We start from the raw sequence: 12,669 nt of genomic DNA, 5'->3' as shown, positions 1-12,669 counted from the left end.
ACTTACTAACAAAGCGTCAACATGAAACATGAAAAGGGTGAGGAAACTAGGCTATTATTTAGTAAAGAAGAAGCGACATCTGCTTTAAGGACAGTGGTCAGAGATTCAAACGACACTTCGCAGCTCTTCCCTTCCCAGCATCACAGTATACAGAGCTCCCCACACCCTACTTCAGCCACTGAAACATCAGGATGTAAGCAAAATTGGATGCCTGCCATCAGCTAAAGCTCTCAAACAGACGGCACCAAAGTGTTGCTGTGGCAATAACCTCTGGGCTCTGCTGATTGAAAGAAAACACAATTTAATCATAGGTCCCTTGGACTCCAGCCTTGCCTTGGTAGACCTTGCAGAAGAAGAGTCGGTTGTATGGAAAATCTGGCCTACAGTTACTGTCAGGAGCTCTGGAAAGATGCTCGCCCTGCACAGATATTTTCTTTGCATTGTCAGGCTGGCCTCTTCTACATTTTACTGTGTAGGGGTTACAGCTCTCAGTCCCCTGAGAGGCCCACCGAGTGCTGAGAGGGGCTCCCGGCTTCTCCAGCATTCTGGAAAACCCACCACAGAGTTCTCCCTAGTGTGTTTCCAGCAAGACAACAAAGATAACACCTCCTGTCTGGCCCCCTGTCTCAGCTGCCCACTCCCAAAAAGGTGATGTCCCTGAGTCTCCCAGGAGGTTCACACGAATCCCCTTGAAGCTTTAATTAGCTAGGACCTCAGAGAGTACTGAATGCAAGGGATTCCACAATATCACGCGTTATTCACTATTTCTGTTGTTGCAGACATGTGCTGGTTTTGCCCCTGCTGAACAAGACACTTCTGCATGTGACAACTTCACGGCTAACCACACTGCGTGTTCTTTTATGCAGGACCTAGCCCAGGGCGTTCCAAGCCAGCTGCTACCAGGGCTGCAATAACTCCTTCAATGCTGCATGCACTGCATCACTTAGTCATTTACACCCCCAGTGATCCAGTTTTTCAAGAGCTTCGACTGGGCTGTATTTTTCAGCATGCCTCTCCCAGTGCTGCGTCCTCTACTAATCACAGAAAGTAGATCTGAATAAATGAAACTCAGCAACCAGGGTGCTTAGCTTATGTCAAAAGGAGACTGGGGGGCTTTCAACAGGTTTTTCCCATTTACCCAAATTTTATAACAAGTCCGTCTTCCTGGCGTTAGTTTATAAGCACCACTTTCAGAAGCCCACCAGAAACACAGAATCTCAAGAAATGCCAGTAGAAACCGCAGTTCCTTACTGTTATATATAGCACTTAAAACTTTTCCAAGTACTTAACACACATTATTACCTTTATGAAAGGGTGGGTGTACATGTGAAGGAGAGGATAAAATGCAGTATTTTCACGATTCAGAGGACAAATGAATTTTTTCCCCTTTCCTTGGATGAGCTAAGTAAAATGGTGACTCAATCAATGATTTTGGTAATGGAGGGAAAAGTGGGGTTAAATGCTCTGAGTTAACCGGACAGTTCCACCGTGGAGACCTCAGTTACTAGACTGGGGTTGGAGAATAGAACCTTTAAAAGAGGCAACGTGAAGGTAAAAGAAGAAAAGAAATCTGTCTGCAGATAATGAAATCTCAGGGTCCCACTATTTCAGGAGATAAATTTAGGGGAGTTTTAGTATCTACATCAGGAAGATTTATATTTGGTCTACTGAATTTGCATAGTCACAATATGCCAATTTCCTCTCTATTTTTTGGCAAACATTTCCTGGCTTTAGCTGAATCCCTCAGCCTCCTGTATTCAATTTTTCTCTCTGTACCAATAATCTCATTTAAGATGGATGATAGGAATGTTTTTGGCTGAAGGTAATTTAGTCTTTGTACAACGGAGTTCTAATCTCTCTGATGGGGATCATATCCTCCCAACGCAAGCATTAGATTTGGAAACTAACCTGGGATGTTTTGGGGGCACAAGTAATTTAAATCAGAAGAAAGAGATGTTTTGAATCCCTCCCACTCCCCACCAGGCCCTTCAGACTTACTTGGATTCACAATTAAGAGAGTTCCTTTTCCAAATGTCAGTTTATAGCTGCTACTTCCACTAGTCTCACAGTCAGCGGAGGCTTTACAAAAACATGAACAGGAGCTGCTCTTTGCAGAAGGGCCCTGGGGATCAATATGGTCTCGATCCCACAACCCTGCACTAAACTACAGGTTATTTGACAACATGCCCAGAAGGCAGCTGCTGCAGGTAGGAGCTGGGCTTCCAGAGGGCAATGGAGCCCTGATAAATATATACTTCATTTATTACAAATTTTAAAATTGTTTTTCTTTTTCTTAGTTGCCACCTTAGTTTGGGTAAACTATCTCTTTTTCTTTTTCCCTCGTTGTCTACCCCTGGTTGGCACTCACACAGTTTTCATTTTATTGTACTTCAGGGCTAAGCTGTTTCTCTGTTTTTTCTTAAAATTGTTCGCATCAACACACTAGATTCTGGTTTACTGGAAACCGATTGCAGAAGGGGAGGAGAGTGAGGGAGTTTTACAGGGCCATATTCAAGGTAGGAGTTTGAGGGCTTTTTGGTCTTTCCCAATCTGCTTCCCTATGATGGGCCAGGCAAAACAAGTACGTGCCGTCCAGGAGAGGCTTTGGGACGTGGTCTAGAAAGGATAAAGCTCTCGGGAGCCCCACGTGGCTTCACCCTTTCATACTCACTGGGGTTGATGGTCAGGCTGGTTCCTTGCCCGAATACCAGCTTCTGGCCGGCACTCCCCAGAGATGCACCACAGCAAAGAGCTTTACACAAACTGCACACACGGAAGGCCTCTCTCTCCCCCTTGAACAGGAGCCTGATCTGCTCTCAGCACCCGAGCCTGCTGGGGACAATGGCCCGAATCTCACAAATCAGGGAGGTTTAGGACAGTGCCTCTTTGGGGCTGCCTTCTTCCTCCTTGACAAAGTCCCCTTTAGCAGTTAAAGTCCCCTTTAGTAGTTACAGACATGTACCATATTTTTATTCTCTTTGTCAGTCAAACATCTAACATCTTTATTTCCACTTCACAGAATGTTAACTTTTTTTTTTTTAAATATCCTTCAGCTTTTACAGAGCTCTCCCTAAAAACAGCTGGGTTAAAAGAATCTTTCAAATCAGAATACACAAGGTCTCCTGAGTGAAGTTAAGCTGGCTTCCTCCTTGAAATTGGTGGTTTGAATCCTAGGGTCTGCTCATCTGGGACTTAATCCATTGGCTAAGACAGGAAAGGTTAGAAGTCAAGGCAGAAACTCCAGGGGAAATCCTGTCCTGTGACCCCGTCTTCTCTGCACACTTATTTGGACTTATTTTTGGACTTAATCGCCCCCACCCCCACAAGACATTGCCAGCACTTGTCTCCCACAGGGAGCCCTCCTCAGAATCAGTTCTAGAGGACACCCACCCATGCACCCTGAAGTCTGAAAACAGACATGGTTTCTTTCTTCTGCTCAGGGAAATTTGATTGAAAAATAATTTCCAATTTTGCAAAGTGGAAAGTATTAGGAGAAAATCTGTTTGTTTCTGTTCTCCTTCTCCCCCCTCCTCTTCAATAATTTTAAACTATTCATAGAAACAGGCCCTTTAGGGTTAGAGAAATGTGGTAAGTTTCTAATCTCTTCATCTTTTTTTCCTGCTATCTATTTACTGCAGTCCTATATTTACAATCTAAATTTACATTTCATTTCCATTTGCTGAAGCTTCTAATACACTTTTTCTATGACTTCCAGAACACCATGTGTAATGATAAACTCTATTGAAATGAACCAATTCAGAAGGAGTTTTTAGGGCTGGAGGCTGACATTTCTCTCTTCCCAAGACAGGTCTGGGGGTGAGCAAGTCATTATTACTCTTCCAGGCAAGCCCAAGATAGGGGCAGTGCAGCCAGTTGAGCAACTAGGCTTGCGGGGTTGATGTGTCTATGTCTAAATAACCATCTGCTGAGCGTTGCCCCTTGGGGTTAATTGAGTTTTCTTTTTAATCTAGCTCCCAAATGTCAGCTTCCCATCTTTTTAGCTCTTAGAATCTCTCTGACAGGCAAAGCTTAAGGTAAATCTCATAGATGTTTTTTGAATCTCAACCAATATTTCATCTCTGTACACGTCACAAATAAAGGAACCAAAAGAAGGATGAATATAACAACTTTGGGAGAAAATTTATAACTTCTCTGGGAGAGATGAGAATTATAAATAAAAATGGAATAACATGTGCCTTTTCTGATTATCATTGCTAGTGTCTGCAGGACTGTAAGTATCCAACCCAGTTTGGAAACATGGTAGCTGACTGGCCTGCTCTTTGAACTCTAGTTAGCAACTGAACACACAGGTCAGCGTGGAAACACTTGTTTTACATCTCATGCTATTTTAGGCATAAGGGACTTCACGAAGGTCATCTGGAACTAACATAATACTCACTAGGACATCCTGATCCTAGCCTTTCTAATGTGGATACTAATTTGGCCATGAAAGTAGAAGTTTTACTTTGAGGTATCCATTGGGTAGTTGGTATCTCTTATGAATTGTAAGCAAAAGTTAAACCCCAGATGGCTGTCTGGAATGAGCTTCTGTTGTAGTAAATAGAGACTCCCTCATGGAGCAACATTTCAGCTACATTCAAGTTAATTAATCGATTTGTTTTGAGAATGGTAGGTAGCACTCAAAACCTCCCTCTGGTTATTGCAAGCGGGAGAGAAGGGTTGTTATTATATAAGATTAGGGAATCCTTCCCTGACACTTCCCACTGTAGTGCCCCTTTTCACTGAGGGGCACAGAAATGAGTGGGTATCCAAAGGGGCTTCTATGATAAGCTCAGCCAAGGCAAGGATGAAAAAGTCCCAGTTAGAAACGTAGTGGTTAACAGCATCCTGGGGCATTTTTTTCAGCAGTTCATGATCTTTCTGACTATTTTGAATATTTGCTTTCAATCTTACCCTTTCCCTAAATATCAGCTTGTGATCAGCGTCAGCACCAGAAAATCTTACATGGCTTTACACAACTTGGTGTGGCTCCAAGAATTTGAGAATTATGGGGATTAGACAATTTCTTCCCCTAATTGCACCAACATGGAGGCCTTGGGAAGACAAGTAGCTCACCCGAGAGTGGTCATTCAGTCGTTTATATCAATAGGCTGTATCTCACTGTCTTCCTCTGGGCTGGGTTGCACTGCCCACCCTACGTTGCTATGTACTTTAGTCTAAAATATCCTTTCTTCCTAACTGCTTTCTGCCCCGACACATTAAAACTTTAGTTCAGAGTCCATTTGTCAGACACACATCTCCAACAACAACAAAAACCAGCTTTTAACATTTCCAAGGGCTTAAAGGTGTTGAAGAAACAGCCCTAAAGGGGCTCCATCAGAGGCTGCTCTCATTATCATGTTTGCCAGGAAGACCTGTGGCACCAAGTCCCCAAAGATGCTAATCACTGGATGAGTAATTCAGTGACCTTTCACTGAATTTCTAAGAATGGTGGCTTATGTTTAGAAACAAGCCATCTTCTTTAAAACATACCTGGTCTAACACTCAGGTCGTTCCTCTTCCGAATGTCAGCTTATTAGTGGCTGTGGTACCACACGAAGACATGAGACTCTGCAAAAACTTAGCTGCCCAAACTCCCCTTACTACCTACTTAAATGTTTATCTATCATCCAAGAATCCCCTCGATAAAAGCGCTTTTTGTAATGAGGGTCTTGTGGTAAAGTTCATGGACCTTCTGCGGCCCTCCTTCTTCCTTGTCACTTAGTTGGAAATGTGCCAACCTTCCCTCACAGCATGCCCGCTCTGGTAAAACAGGAGTAGGAACTGCCTCCCTCATTTAACAGAGGGAGACACGAGAGGCTCAGAGGGTTCATTGATTTTCTCTTAGTCCCATGGAAAATTCTACCAGTTCTAATACGAAATTAAACTTTCTATCAGTCTGACTTCTTAGTTTAATGCTGCAGTAGCACCGTCACTCTGGGTTATTAGATAAAATAGCACGTGAGGGTAAACAGCAGAGTCCCACGGAAGGTAGGTACACATCAATGGCTGTTTCAGTTGGAATCCACCAATGGGGCTGCCATGGTTTGGACTTGCGTTATAAAAGAAAATGGAAAATTTAGGAATCAGGGTTCCAGAGAGAAATCTGGAAGCATTAGTTATTCAGACTTACATGGGCTTACTGTCAGTTTCGTTCCCTTTCCAAAGAAGAGTCTTTCAGATCCGCCCTGAGTTACACCCTCACAGACTGCTTTGCAAATACTGCCAAGGCCCTTCCACCAGGTGCTGGGAAACCCGGCTCCTCCCGCTTTCCCAGAGGAAGCACAAAGGCAGAAACACAATGTTGTGTGATTACACAGTTAAATGGTCATTCCTGAAAAGGGGGTGGGGAGGACCATGGAAACAATTTAATCCATCTTTACCTAACATTAGATTACCTTCATTAATTGACTGATTAGCTTAGTTGGTAGGCAATTGCAATTAATTGGAATAGCTCAGGCTTTGGGGTCAGACAGACTTGGATTTGAAACCCAGGGCGAGTCCCTTAACTTGCTGCCCCTCACTTCCCCTACCTGTAAAGTGGGGAGAATAACACCGCACTGTCATGCTGCTGTACAGACTAGGATCTGTAGGTGGGTTGCAGTGGTCCTGCTGCTTGATCTCTGGCTTGCTTAGCTGAGAGCACACTTCTCTAGGGATTATTTTACCAACTCTAGAGACCAAAGTGTCAGTGATTTCCCGCCCAAACATAATCCCCCCAACTGGTAAACATTTAGCTCTGGAAGCCGAGTCTCAAGAATTAAGTTCCAGGCCCTCTCTCTCACTGAGTCAATCTGAAGAAGTTACTCAACCTCTCCCTGTGCTTCTATAAAAATATAAAAATTTAAAAAGTTCTCTTCTATAAAATGAGGATAATAGCACTTAACCCACATAGCTGGTATAAGGGTTGACTGTGGTAATGGATCGAAAGCATGCAGCACATTGCCTAGCACATAGTAAGCAATTAATAAATCATCATTATTTTCCTCCCCAGAAGCCAAACACATTGACAATGTTCCTCTTTTCAGAATGACCTAAAAATCCTAAAGTCCGTGGGCACTTCTCTTCCTCTAACTGGTAAACCAGCAGAGCTGTGAGGGCAACAGAAGAACCACCAAGCAGTTTGATGAGGAGGGTAAGTGATTTTGTGAGAATTTAGCAAAAGCTGTATCCAGCTACACCTTCATGGTTGGACCGTTTTGGGGGATGTGGAGAGGGTATCTTTTAGCCAGGCAGGATTCAAATATGAGCGGAGATGGGCCAGGAAGCCTCATCCCCATCAGTCACTGTAAAAAGGATCTCATATCATTTTCAAGAAGAGGGTTCAGCGCTGTCCTCCACTTACCAAGATGCACTGTGAGCTGAGTCCCTTTCCCAAATGTCATTTTAGAGCCACTGGTTTGCTGAACACAATGCTGAGGGGCTTTGCAAAAACCTGTGGGGTTAATTTAAGGAACCCAGCTTTGCAGAGCTTCCCAAGAACTAAACATTTCCTTCAGCCTCCAAGCTTTTAAGACAGGATAAGTGATGGTGTCTCTCTTTGTGGTAGCCCAGAGCTTCAGTGCTGAAAGATATGTCCAGAGATGATTGCCACTTTAAGACACAGGAAGGCTCAGCACGCCGATTCTGTACACACATTCTGTGGTTCAAAGTAATTGCATAGCTGATGCAATCTATCATAGAATGTAAAATCCCACTGGGAGAGAAATTAGCTCTGTAGAATTTATAGGTAGTGTTTGATGGTCACAGTCAATTGTCTGAAGACAAGACCAGCATTTTCATTTTGGCTTTTTTGCATCTCTGCCTCAGTCTGCAGGTGGCTGCACCTTTCCCCTCATATCAAGTTTAGCTGTTCTGACTTTAGCCACCTTTCCCCCCCAAACAGGCATGCGATGATTTTATCTCCCTTTAGAACTCTGTGGTTCTGTTTTGAGCTTGCTAAGTCTTGGATAAAGAATGTTTGGGGTTCAAATGAAGTTGCTCAGTCAAGAACCATGATGTTTTCTTTCCCTTGGGTCTGGCCTGGTCCAGAGCTATGAGCTGTCTTGGCTTTGCCCTGGACCAGGCTCAGCTGCGAGACAATGAGCAAGTTCACAAACCTCTCTGAGTTCCACTGTCCTCATCTGCAAAATTAAAGAGATGAGTTTGGTGGTCTTTATGGACTTTCTGAGCTGTTAGTCTTTGATTTGATTCTCTGGACCTAATCTATCCCAAAATGCTGTGCAAATGTATTTTTTTCCCTCAGCGTGTCTAGTCTTCCTCCCTACTTCCTAAACAAAATAAAACAAATAAGCATAGAATAGAAAAGTAGGTCTCTACTTATTATACAGGGAAATAAAGATTTCCAAGCCTACCGTCTGCCTTAACATTAGATCTTTTTAGACGTTTGAAGTCAAAATTTTGGAACCAAATCCTCAGGGAGAAGTGTTCTTTCTTTGGAGCTTCCAGATAATTCAAAAACCAAACCAAATAAACTGACACCTTTGGTTTAAAGCTAGTACTTACTAAGTTTCACTCTCACTTGAGTCCTGGTTCCGAGCGTAAATTTCCTGTTTCCTTCCTTCCCACAGGAGCCGAAGCCTTTACATAAACTACAGGCTCTTGCTTACCCACAGGAAAAGTGATTTGATACTTAGTCTTTTCCCAACGGATAAGGGAATTCATCATCTAGCCAAGGGTGTCAGCTCTCTGGTTGCTAGATGTTAGATGCTGAGGGGGTTTTGTTAACACTACGTCTGAAATGGAGGTACTCACCCAGGCTTACAATTAACTGAGTCCCCTTCCCAAAAGTGGGTTTCTCAGTGCTCTTCACACAGTGCCTGGGCCCTTTACCAAAAGTCCCTCTTAGTGCTGGGCTGTGACTTCCCCTTCTCTGATGCAGCCTGTCTCTAGTGTGATGAGGGGCACAGTGGGGGGCCAGCTTCATGAGCAAGGTCACTTAGGGTTGCCCCTCTCTTACAAATGCAGCCCAGGACTCAGGCCATGAGCAAAGCAGGACCAACCATGATGGGGGGCGGTGTGTCGTCCAAAGTTCTTTTCTGGCCTCCTGGGCAGCTGAGACCCCTGTATGCTGAATATCTCACAGGCAATTTCTTATTGCCCACCCTGTTGTACAGATCAATAAAAACCATAACTGCCTGGTGGTTCATCGTTAGTTTTGACCTACAAAAGGAAAGGAGACCCCCGTGGGCATCAAGTATAGGAGGGATGCCAGCCCCCCTTTTTCATTATTGGAAAGACAAAAAGCACCACTTCTTCCTTTGTTGACGGCGAGCCTAATTTCAGAAATGTATGATTGATTCTTGAAAAGCTCTCCCTCCATAGACTTAATAGATCAAGAAAATTTACAGTTGGGAAAAGAAACCTGCCCTAAAAAATAATGAAATATGTGCTAAAGCCAATCATAAAATAACATTTTTGATTATCTTGTGTATTAGGTTATCCATGCTGTTGTGTACAGTTCTTTCTCCCCTGAAGCTAAGTTACTTACTCAGGGCCACAGTTAACTGTGTCTGGGTCTCAAAGGTAAATCTGCTGTCATTGTTCATCCATTGACAAAACCCCTCCTGCCTTAGGGCAATGATACCATCTCCTCAGAAGCTGGCCCAGATGATCCCTGGGAAAAACTGTGGGCACTTAATAAATATTTGTAAAATTGAATTGAATTGTAGTAAACATTAATCTTTTGTTCCTATTCCTTAAGGAACCCTTGATTAACTCTCTGACAATTTTCAGATGAAAAAAATTAATTCTGCCAGATATTACTTACTGAGTGTCAAGATTCCTCTAGTCTTGGCTCCAAATGTCAGTTTCCCGTTAACCCAATTCCCACAAGAGTGAACACCTTTACAAAAAACAGAAGCGTCAGTATGGTTGAAAGGGATGTGGCATCAACTTTGTTCTCCTTCCTCACTAGTCGGAGACAGCTCTCTGTCCGCCACAGGTACCCTATCTTTCCTGGGAAAGGTCTGCCCTCCTTTCCTCTGTCAGGGCAGAGGTAGGAGAGGGCAGAGTAGATTTCAGGGATGAAGATGATAAATAAGATATCGAAATGTTATCATGCTATGCAGAGACTTCTTCTTTGTTTTTTTGCTAAATTAATGTTTTTTTGTTTTGTTTTTCTCCCCAAAGGCTGTTTTCAGCACTTTCTCTCTCCCAGATGCAATAATAACTGGATTCCAAGTTGGCATCTGGGCACAAACCTCCAGGCTCTGATGAGTCACACATATTTCATCAAGAAATGATGCTACCTCCCACTGAAGAAGTGTGCTTTGCTTTTTCCCCTTGCTGGGCAATGAGGAGTTCAAGCAACATGCAGAGGGGAATATAAACCCATAACTCTCTCAGGATAGATCTGCAGCTTCAAACATTAGCATCCTAGAATGCAAGACCTGGGAGGGAACTTAGCAGCTGCCAGGGCCAATGTCCTCAGTTTAAAGATGAAGAAGCCCAGGCCCTGAGGGGTAAAGTTGCTCAAGCCCATGCCAGTAGATAGAGGCAGAGCTGAGGCTAGAACTCAGAAAACCTAAGTCCCAATCCTGCCTTCTTCCTTCCTGTGACTCAGGAGAACAGGGATCTTCCCTGGGTAGTCCCCATCCTTAGTGGCTCTCCTGGCCAGCCCAAGTATGATTATCTCTGTTAAGCAGTGAATAAGCCACACAAGGGAAATGTTTGGTTTCAGTGCAGTGTTTAAAATTTTAAAGAGCGGTATTGAACATCTTAATTCATTTTCAAAATTTTATTTCTTAGGCTGCAGGCCACAGCAATTGATAGTGGGGGAAATGGCCCGTGAGGTCTCAGGGAAGCCAAGGGAAAGATAGAGATTTAGAAATTTGTCCTTTACCAAAAGGACAACCCAACAGAGAGTTGGCTCTGATTAGTCTTTCTCTGCAGGACTCATTACAGGACTGACATCTAGAGCAGGGGTCTTGGCACACACAAAGTGGTGTCAAAAATATCCGTGGCAGATATTGCTAATAGACACATCACACCTCTCCTCTGAGTCTAGATGTGGCCTCAGTTCTTTTTCTTAATTGAAGTATAGTTGATTTACAATATTGTGTTAGTTTCAGGTATACAGCAAAGTGATTCAGTTCTCTCTCTCTCTATGTATATATATATATATATATATATATATATATATCTGATTTTTTCATTATAGGTTATTGTAAGATTTTGAATATATTTCCCTCTGCTATACAGTAAATCCTTGTTGTTTATCTATTTTACATATAGTTCACAATCCTTCTTAAAACTGTGCTCCAGATAGCTACTACCAACTTCTAGCCCTTGGTAATTGAGATATAACCTGTTTGCCCTCGTGCCTGGGGAATAAATGGAGAGAAGATCCTGCCGATGGCTTGAGAAATCTGGTTGGCAAGGGTCAGGCCAGGTCCCACACAGCCCCATCATGAAAGGTATCACTCACCTGGCTGGACCAAGACTGTTCCTTCCATAGGCTGCTCCAGAGGTGGCAACAGTAAAACCATGGAGTATCTCTTTGCCCTCACAGCTTGCTTTCAAACGCAGGCTTTGGGAAACAAACTGAGGTAGCGTTCTTCGTGGCTTACTCTTGCCTAAAGAGCCTTCAGCAAGATTTTTCCCCCAAACAGAGGTCCTGGGGGTGGAAGACATCTACTGGACCTTGGTCCCTCCCTGGCATGCTTCTTCTTATCCATTGACCCAGGTCTGTCCCGGGGGTCCTGGAATGGAATGTGGCACAGGAAGAAAGTGATGCGGAAACCCTTTCTCCAGACCACTCAATCCCGTTGTCACACATTCAGGTATTTCTAAGCTTTTCCTTTTAATCACATTTCTATTCTTTCATAAAAAAGAGATATGTTTGTCTATATCCATCCAAAGACATTTCCCTGTGTCCTTTACTGTTGTAGTAGGCTTTTGTTTGACAGGGAAATGCCCATCAACCCTTGTTGGGTGCTATCTCATGTCCTCGAAGACAGTACTCTGAGTGACTGGGGAGGATGGGTCCTTTGGGCCAACAGAGCAGCACCTGCCAGTGTCAGGGCTGAAAGAGGATCGGGGAACAGAAGCAGCAACTTTGACTTAAGTTCGGAACAAAGAATATTTTCTTCCCCTGACCTACTTTCTGCCAACCTCTAGTATGACCCATTTATGGAGATGGGCTAATTAGAACAGCAGAGGGTGCTGTAAGGTCAGAAACAAAGCTGCCCGCCTCAGAAGAAACTGGGAGAAAAGTCCTTTTTTTGAGTGATAATAGTGATCAAGGTCCAAGCCTGGGACAAGTGTGGCTTGTTTACCAAATCCCTGGGACCCCGCCAGGTCTGAAGCCCTCTGTTTATTTATTTATTTTAAACTTTTATTTATTTAATTTTTTTAACATCTTTATTGGAGTATAATTGCTTTACAATGGTGTGTTAGTTTCTGCTTTATAACAAAGTGAATCAGTTATACATACACATATGTTCCCATATCTCTTCCCTCTTGTGTCTCCCTCCCTCCCACCCTCCCTATCCCACCCCTCCAGGCGGTCATAAAGCACCAAGCTGATCTCCCTGTGCTATGTGGCTGCTTCCCACTAGCTATCTACCTTACGTTTGGTAGTGTATATATGTCGATGCCTGTCTCTCGCTTTGTCACAGCTTACCCTTCCCCCTCCCCATATCCTCAAGTCCATTCTCTAGTAGGTCT

General features: G+C 43.5%; 1 long non-coding RNA gene and 1 gene segment (V, D, J or C); one reads left to right on the top strand and one right to left on the bottom strand.

Moving 5' to 3' along the window:
- Positions 1 to 12,669, bottom strand: part of LOC116748980 — a 277,671-nt gene that overhangs the window by 66,351 nt on the left and 198,651 nt on the right.
- The window catches only part of LOC116748983, a 58,654-nt gene continuing 57,483 nt past the window's right edge, over positions 11,499 to 12,669 (top strand). The window contains exon 1 of the long non-coding RNA XR_004348458.1: positions 11,499 to 11,783. This is a non-coding gene — a long non-coding RNA (uncharacterized LOC116748983). The remainder of the gene's footprint in view (positions 11,784 to 12,669) is intronic.

The sequence above is a fragment of the Phocoena sinus genome, chromosome 2 (assembly GCF_008692025.1).
Source record: "Phocoena sinus isolate mPhoSin1 chromosome 2, mPhoSin1.pri, whole genome shotgun sequence".
Lineage (NCBI taxonomy): Eukaryota > Metazoa > Chordata > Mammalia > Artiodactyla > Phocoenidae > Phocoena > Phocoena sinus.
This window is presented reverse-complemented; position numbering and strand designations above follow the sequence as displayed.